A 9,602-nucleotide genomic window follows, 5' to 3' on the forward strand; every position below is an offset into this window, starting at 1 on the left:
TCTGGCGTGCGTTTGAGCAACCATTTGAGAATATATGACCAAATCAGGGTTTTGCCGAAACTGAGGAAACTTCATGATATGAAAGAAAATAATTATAAAATTAAGGAATAATGAACCGTGGGACCGCTGAGGCCAAGGCATGGCCGGCCGGTCAGTGACCACGGTTGATCGGTGCTTGATAATGCATATTTCTTGGTCATTTTGTTGTCTTTTGTCACACCTCAAGTTCTTTAATGTCCTGTTTTATACCAAATTGTGTATTTTGCCTCCCGAGGCATCAACAATCGTTATATTGTAAATATTTATTATCTATGTTTGTTTTTGTAGGAGAATATAGAGATTGGTCGTACTGCGAAAACTGAAAATGTGAAGCGATATCATTGATCTTGCTGGAGTTAGTAATGCACTAATAGAGGCTAAGAAGTAGAAGGCAATGAAGAGTAAAAAGAGAAACTTGTGCAATCCATTGGCCCACTCTTCCACAAGACATTTGCACCGTTGAGAACATCAATCTCGTGTCCCTGCTTAGCACCCAACATTACCTCCTCCCCAAACATCAAACTGGATGGTATTTGGAACACCCTAGCAAGCTTCTAATTTTCTCCCCAAATCAACTTCACGACCAGAAATCCAACTCAATTCTTATCTTCTCCTTCATCACCTTTGTGTACTCTTTCCCATACCATCTCTCTGTGAACCCATACCCCTATATACCACATCCACCAAACCTCTGCAAATCTACCATTTCTCTTTCCCATTTCACATTCGAGTACTATTTGCTTTCCTTGTTGTCCATATCCCGTTGAGATACTTTTGAAGCTATAACTAGGTTTACTGCTTTTTACAAGAGAATCGGGTATGAGAGGTCAATCTTTGAATCATGTTGAGACAATCCAAGGAGTTAATTACAACAAGCAATGGATGAAAAGAAATGTGAAATTTTTGGAGTGAAGTATAGGTTGCCGTATGAAATCATTCGAAGACTCCCTTAATTGCAGCATGTATGTGACGTCAATGGAGTGGTTGGTGATGATGAAATCCGTATATTTTGCTTTGTCATTTGGTGAGTGATGGATATCTCAATCCCTAATTTTCTGATTGTACTTTATTGAAAATGGGTTTAAGAATTGGGAGAATTTTGTATAAATAGGGTTGCAGTTATATTTTGAAGGCATGCCCGGAGTAGCCGGTGCACCAAGCCTTAGTAATAATTTAGGTTTAATTTCAGTTTCTTCATTTTTTAGTTTTCTAACTAGGGTTGAGATGAAAACCCTAAATAATTAGAATTGATTGATTTTGTTCTACTTGTTCTCCATGAATTTATACTGAGAAGCATGATTTAATCTTTGAATTCATAACCATTTACTTTCACCTTATATGTCAAGCATACTTGGTAGTTTGATCAATTCTTTGTTATGTATTCAAGCTTTGTAAACTGACTTAGTTCAATTTGTTATTTCCTATGCCTTAAACAAATAGGTAATGCTAGGAATTGACATTTATAGTTCAGTCTTTGATTGGTTGTGCCGTAACAAGACAACCAATGCTTGGGTTTGACAGATTTTTTGCTTGAGGTTAAATCATCAATTTCTGCAAGTGATCTATCACATCTTCAAGGTAGTTTGAGGCTAGAACCTCTATAACTCCTTGATTAAAAGAGAACTAGTATATCAAATTAAGGAGTTCTAAGCATTTAGGTGGCGGATTCGAAACCGTAGTTATCTTTGTATTTGTTTTACATTTGTTGCTTTAGTATAATCATCAATCCTAGCCGTATCGGCAAACAAAACCCTATTTGTTAACTCTTTCGTCTTTAATTAGTAATAGTAGAACTTAGAAGTTTAGCTTCGCATCGTTACAACTCCCTGTGGGATTGACCTGTATTTGCCATATCTATGTTATAGACACTGTGCGCTTGCTGTTTAATATTGTAGGTTTCTAAGCCTACCAAGTTTTTGGTGCCGTTGACGGGAAGTTAGCAAGCGTTGTAGTTAGATTTATAGGTTCTGTTTTTGGTAGTTTTTAGTTAGATCTGTAAATATTGTATAGTTTTTACTTTTGTTCCATTCATATCATCATCAATTGCATATTTAGTATAATTTTTTTTGTGGCTTTTGAATTTGATATTTCAGGTAGATTTTATGTTTGTGGTTTGTCCCATAACCCATGTTTTGTTTTCAGTTCATATAGATTAGCCGCACATTTTTTTTAGTTATTGTCAGTGTTATCCAATTTGGGTTTGTGTCCTTTATTATTTGTCTTTTGTACTTGTTGTTACTAATTTTTAGTGTTAGGTGACTAATAAGAGACGTTTGTATACACTTTCTTTTTGTTTTCATTTCACCAATTTAGTTAAGCATATATTAAGATCTTTACAATTTGTAGCATTCACTTTACCTTTCCCGGGCAATCTGCATTTTTTTTTTAATTTCTTATGCACTAAAATCTTGTCTGTAGCAGACATTCATGTAAGTTAGTCATAGTACATAGTTTGATATATAGTGTATAGTAATTAATTGTTTTTTTATTTCATCCAGTAGATTGCATTTTAGTCTTAGGTGTTTTGTTTAATTTGTCTGCATCCCGTAACTTTTCAGTCATTCCTGTCAAACTAGTTGCATTGTTTGATTTTCCTTTCGCTTTTAGTTTTGTCCTACTTGCTAATAGTCATGGTTAATCTGTACATAGCTAGGAAGTAAAAGATTGTCCTACCTGCTTTTAATTTTAGTCTTAAAAGATCTTTGTAGCTTTTAATTTCATAATCAAATTAGGAATTCGTTCTCCATGTAGCTAGTATTGTTGAACAACTTTTATCATTTTATAGTCAGTAGGTGCATAGTATGTGTGTTAGTATAGATGTCTATAGTGCTTTGATTTTTTTTTTTCATTTCACCTAGGAATTTTTTTGTAGCTTTTGGATTGTGGATTTCATTTTGATTTTTTTTTCTTGTCCTGTAGCATTTGTATTTTTTTGTTATACTTTGTAACCTGTATATAGTAGGTTAGTTATCTGTTTTTCATTTTACAGAATCAAGCTTCGGAGTCTGTTGGTACTGTTTTGTTTTTCTTTTTAGTTAATCTTAGCTTTAATCCTCACAAGTTGTAGCTCTCTCATTTGTTTTGTCATTTTGTCTTCCCTTAAATTAGTTAACTCAGTGTTTTTTTTCTTTTCCACTAAAACTTTGTCTGTAATTATACTAGGGTAAGTTAGTTATAGTTCATTGTTTAAGTACAGAGTGCATAATAATTATTAGTTTTTGTAAGCTGCTTTGTAGTTCTGTTAGTGTAAGACATTGATTATCTTTTTCTGGTAGTGTATTAGTTCATAAGTTGTTAATATTATTTGGTCTAGATTTGTCATTGTTTTTATTTTTGCATTTCTGGGTCCTGATTCTCTTTTGAGTTTATTAGGTACTCATAAAGTTGCGGCAACAAGAGAGGAGCGAGTTTGTTGTTGTGACCATCTCCCGGTTCTGTATCGGAGGTACTAACGGAACTGCCGCAGAAGCTACACAGAAAATATTAATATCCAGTTTAACATGTTGGATGCGCGCCGGAGGTAAGTTTCTTAAGGACTACAACAACATGACGTCTAGGAATAATCTGTAACTGCTTAGCCTGAATGGTTTAATACTGGGTTTAACAACTGAGCTTCACATTTTGTTAACAAATACGAGTTGGCCTCTCGTTAGTTGACCATACTTTTATTGCCATAGTCCAATAGAAATCTAGTTTAGGATTAAAAGACGTCGGAGCCCCTTGCCATTGTTACAACAACCACATTTTTGATTTTTCTTGTCAGTTCTTATTTTTTGTAATCTTGTACTGTCGTGTTTAGACTTGCTATCTTATATACAATTTTTGCACGCATCATTATGTTTAGGATTTGTCAGTAGCATTTAGGATAGTAGTTGTCTTTTAAAAAAAAAAAAAAGGTAATATGTCTGGATTCTGGACTGGTGTTAGGGATGAGATATCCTCACAGAAATCAATTAGAGAACTTGCCTACCAGCATGCTTCACATTATGAGAATCCCATAGACCATGGTTTTAACTTTAGGGAAAATTACGGACCTTTTCAAGGTCCTGAGACACAGTATATAGACCCTAATTGTTATCCACACATGTATCAGTCACCACAATGGGAAGTTGAACAATTTTGTACTCCCATGAGTCCTTGTATGCAATCCATAACAGAAAATCTCAAACTCATTGAGCAGAATAATGCTAGATTAGAATTGAAAGTATTACATGATAATCCATATAGCAACACTGCTGAAATTCCTTTCTATAGTGACCCTCATGTGCAACCATGTACTGAATACCCATCTGAAATGAGGATACCCACTGTAGAAGATTCCCCTTCTATTGAACAACTTAATATGATCTTAAGGATGAATCTGATTCGTTTATAAAATGAAGGAAGGGGGAATTTCAAAATGAAATGTTTGTTAGTCCTAATGAATTACATTCCGAAAATAGTGTGTTTAGTCCTACTCGTGCAACTGATATTGAATATGATCCTAATCTAGAGGTAATCGAGTCGACTAGAGACACTATGATTTTGAATAAGGCATTGCATTCTTGTTTTGATGATGATGATGATGTTATGTTAGAAGAGCATGTATATTCTGAAAATTTTGTTATGGAACCTTCGGGTTCAAATACATTAGGCTTCTCTGTTGCAACCTTTATGAATGATGCTTCTTCTAATATTCAATCCATATATACATGTGATGTTGATCCTAATATGGGGCTTGTACAATTGTTCTGTGAAGAAGAGCATGACACACAACTTGTGTGTGACTTAGGTAATGTTGAATTTTCTGCAGACACCAATAATTATGTGCACGAAAATAACTTTGATATGTCTAGTTCCCTGCCTAGGTCACAATATGCCGCTTCTTCTGATTTTGATTTTGGTACTTTGGATAATCATGATACTAATTTGGGTTTTGTTGATTTGTTCAATGACTGTGAGCATGAGACGGCTATTCTTGTTTCTGACTTGGGAAAAACTAAACTGTGTTGTGATACTTTTGAGCCTGAACATGAATATAACTTAGACGCATCTAATTCCCTGCCTAAGTCACGGTCTAATGGTCTTGCACCCAACCTAGATTTCGCTTGTAAAGATATTGTAAAACCAACTTTTCTGAGAGTTCCCAATCTAGTATTGGAACTGTGTGCTTCTCAAGTCCTTCTGGACCATTTTGCATCTAAATATAATACCCTTGAGGAACCACAGTTTGAATGTGTATCTCTGCCCGTCCCTAACAATGTCCGATTCGAATTAGACCTTGTGTATGATGCGCCCCTAATATTGCTAGATTTTGTGTCCAAAAGCACATCTGTTGGAAATTTCAGGTTTGGGGGTAGGTCATTAATATCTGCAGTCTTACTTACCTTGTCATGTTGTATATGCTTGAGGCTGTCGATATTTCTGCATGTCGTTTTCTGGGTTGATCCTCAGCTCTTTAGGTTGTATATATATGGTGAATTTTCTTTGTATATAATCCAGTAGGTAAATGGTCAATTTTTGTACCTTAAGTCAGTTTCATTTTCTTTTTCTGTATATATGATGCTAATCCAATATCAACAGGTTTATGTTGGATTCTAGCCTTGAATAACGGAGTTCTAATCTTGATTTCGCCGACATATGATAATCTCTTTCCCTTTCTATACTCAGCATGGTTTTTATCGTATGATGTTGTTTAAACTCTAATTATCTTTAGAAACATCGAGGAAAATGTTTAATTTAGGTTTGGGGGTGAAGAATAGATACCTTGACTGTCACTGTGCCTATCATTGAATATGAACTCTGCCATATAAAAAATAAATAAAATTGAATTGGATAAATTATTGAGCTCATCTGCCTTGATATGTGATGCTTGCGCGTATATGTTAGGGTTCTCGATCTAGATGATGAGGTACAAGTTTGATATCTTTCTGATTCTAGCACTATAACTTGTGAGTTCGATTTACATTTTTTTTGAAACTTTTTGAACATGTGATATGAAACTTGCACTTGCACTATCTGTCAAGCATGTATAGCGCCTGATTTGCATAATCCGGTAGACTGCCAATTATCTAGAATACTGATGCTGCCTCTTGTTGTAATGTTGATGTAATGTATCCTTTTGTTCTATGAAAAGTCGTTGTAGAGTCAGTTGTATTATCTTGTCTTCGTAACTCTTGCATCTTTGAAAAAAAAAAAAAAAAAAAAAAAAAGAAAAGAAAGAAAAATCAGAAAATTTCCAAAAAAAATAAAATGAAATGAAAAGAAAAGAAAAAGAAGAAAAAGATTTTTTTAAGACAACTTGTTATCTTTTGTTCCATAAAGTTAGTAGTTGTTTACTTCTTGTTTCAATGTTGTCAAAAGTCAGTGTCTGCATTGTAAATAGTCATGTAATAAACAAAGTGGGGTGTAGCTAGCTTGCCTTTGAATCGGTTCAACTATCTCTTAGTATTGGCAGTCATGACTTAGGTTGATAAATCAGTTTCTATGCATGCTCATGATAGAATTACACTTTACACTCTTATCACATGTTAACTATTCGAACTTTTGGATTTCAAAATATTTTTTGTGCTGGAATCAGTGTGTGTCGCTTGTACCTTTGAAAGCTAGATTGACATATCCATTTTGTTGTGAACTAATCTCAGAATTGCAGGTGACACATTTCATACTAGGTGAGCTCTCTTTTGAACTAGAACTTTGTGGGTATGTTCTAAGCAAGCCCTCACGGGACTTCAACTCGTCCACTAGGGACACTTAGTGGTTTAAAAGGCTTATTGCATTCGCTAAATGCAATCGAGAGACCAGCGACAGTGGTATAGGTAGGATTTCCTTAGTTTGTTTTTGTTTACTCGAGGACGAGCAAAATTCAGGTTTGGGGGTGTGATCGGTGCCTGATAATGCATATTTCTTGATCATTTTGTTGTCTTTTGTCACACCTCAAGTTCTTTAATGTCCTGTTTTATGCCAAATTGTGTATTTTGCCTCTCGAGGCATCAACAATCGTTATATTGTAAATATTTATTATCTATGTTTGTTTTTGTAGGAGAATATAGAGATTGGTCGTACTGCGAAAAGTGGAAATGTGAAGCGATATCGTTGATCTTGCTGGAGTTAGTAATGCACTAATAGAGGCTAAGAAGTAGAAGGCAATGAAGAGTAAAAAGAGAAACTTGTGCAATCCATTGGCCCACTCTTCCACAAGACATTTGCACCGTTGAGAACATCAATCTCGTATCCCTGCTTAGCACCAAACATTACCTCCTCCCCAAACATCAAACCGGATGGTATTTGGAACACCCTAGCAAGCTTCTAATTTTCTCCCCAAATCAACTTCACGACCAGAAATCCAACTCAATTCTTATCTTCTCCTTCACCACCTCTGTGTACTCTTTCCCATACCATCTCTCTGTGAACCCATACCCTATATACCACATCCACCAAACCTCTGCAAATCTACCATTTCTCTTTCCCATTTCACATTCGAGTACTATTTGCTTTCCTTGTTGTCCATATCCCCTTGAGATACTTTTGAAGCTAGAACTAGGTTTACTGCTTTTGACAAGAGAATCGGGTATGAGAGGTCAATATTTGAATCATGTTGAGACAATCCAAGGAGTTAATTACAACAAGCAATGGATGAAAAGAAATGTGAAATTGTTGGAGTGAAGTATAGGTTGTCGTATGAAATCATTCGAAGACTCCCTTAATTGCACCATGTATGTGACGTCAATGGAGTGGTTGGTGATGATGAAATCCGTATATTTTGCTTTGTCATTTGGTGTGTGATGGATATCTCAATCCCTAATTTTCTGATTGTACTTTATTGAAATTGGGTTTAAGAATTGGGAGAATTTTGTATAAATAGGGTTGCAGTTTTATTTTGAAGGCATGCCCGGAGTAGCCGGTGCACCAAGCCTTAGTAATAATTTAGGTTTAATTTCAGTTTCTTCATGTTTTAGTTTTCTAACTAGGGTTGAGATGAAACCCCTAAATAATTAGAATTGCTTGATTTTGTTCTACTTGTTCTCCATGAATTTATACTGAGAAGCATGATTTAATCTTTGAATTCATAACAATTTACTTTGACCTTGTATGTCAAGCATCCTTGGTAGTTTGATCAATTATTTGTTATGTATTCAAGCTTTGTAAACTGATTTAGTTCAATTTATGATTGTCTATGCCTTAAACAGATAGGTAATGCTAGGAATTGACACTTATAGTTCAGTCTTTGATTGGTTGTGCCGTAACAAGACAACTAATGCTTGGGTTTGACAGATTTTTGGCTTGAGGTTAAATCATCAATTTGTGCAGGTGATCTATCACATCTTCAAGGTAGTTTTAGGCTAGAACCTCTATAACTCCTTGATTAAAAGAGAACTAGTATATCAAATTAAGGAGCTCTAAGCATTTTAGGTGGCGGATTCGAAACCGTAGTTATCATTATATTTGTTTTACATTTGTTGCTTTAGTATAATCATCAATCCTAGCCGTATCAGCAAACAAAACCCTCTTTGTTAACTCTTTCGTCTTTAATTAGTAATAGTAGAACTTAGAAGTTTAGCTTCACATCGTTACAACTCTCTGTGGGATCGACCTGTATTTGCCATATCTATGTTATAGACACTGTGCGCTTGCAGTTTAATATTGTAGGTTTCTAATTCTACCAACGGTCCCATGGTGCCTTTCCTAATTTTATATTATTTTTCATGATATTATGAAAATATCATGAAATCAAGGAGTTTGTTGAAATTAAGGAGTTTCCTTGAAGTGAAGGAGTTTGCATGGGATCAAGGAAACAAATAATATTAAAATAATAAAATAAGGGCGTGTGGGGCCGGCTTTGAGCATGGTCGGCCGGTTGGGACCCGGTCCCGTGCGTTTCCCTAATTTTATGTAATTTTTGTGTATTATTTCTATGATTTGAAGGAATTTTCATAATTTGAGAGAAATACCATGAAATCAAGGAATTTCATGGGATCAAGGAAACTAAAAATAATAATAATAAAATAAAGGGACGTGTGGGACCGACTAGGGCATGGCCGGAAGGTTGGGGCCCGGTCCCACGAGTTTCCCTAATTTTATATTATATTTTTCATAAAAATACCATGAGATTAAGAAGTTTTCATGAGATTAGGGAAATATTAATAAAATAATAAGGAGCCATGAGGTGTGGGGCCGGCTGGGATCAAGGCGTGGTCGGTTGGCCAATAAACACCGCCCTACGGCATTTTTCCCAATTTTATATTATTTCCTTGGTGCGAAGGAAACACCATGAAACTGAGGAGTTTCCTCAAACGAAGGATATTTGTTCAAATGAAAGAATTTTCATAAGATCAAGGAAAATAACAAAAATATGATAAAATATAAAACTGGCGTGGGACTGGCCGCCGCACGACCGGACGTCTAGTGGGCCCAGTCCCCCAGCGCCTTGGTCAATGTTTTATTATTTATTATTTTCTTTCCTATTTTGCATAGGTTCATCGTCTCGTCGTATTTTGAAATACTCGTTCGTGCATTCAGGTGATTGTTAGTGCATCATCGTCGAATACACTTGCACCTTTTGAGTCGGGGCTTACTCGAAGGTA

At 35.4% G+C, this 9,602-nt stretch overlaps 1 long non-coding RNA gene across 1 annotated transcript; it reads left to right on the forward strand.

Moving 5' to 3' along the window:
* Window positions 1-678: 678 nt before the first annotated feature.
* LOC113309527 lies at window positions 679-8,057 on the forward strand. Its single transcript, XR_003340644.1, has 3 exons — window positions 679-1,063; window positions 3,412-3,559; window positions 7,061-8,057. It is a non-coding gene; the product is annotated as an uncharacterized LOC113309527 (long non-coding RNA).
* Window positions 8,058-9,602: the final 1,545 nt, after the last annotated feature.

This window comes from Papaver somniferum, chromosome 9 (genome assembly GCF_003573695.1).
Source record: "Papaver somniferum cultivar HN1 chromosome 9, ASM357369v1, whole genome shotgun sequence".
Classification (NCBI taxonomy): Eukaryota; Viridiplantae; Streptophyta; class Magnoliopsida; order Ranunculales; family Papaveraceae; genus Papaver; species Papaver somniferum.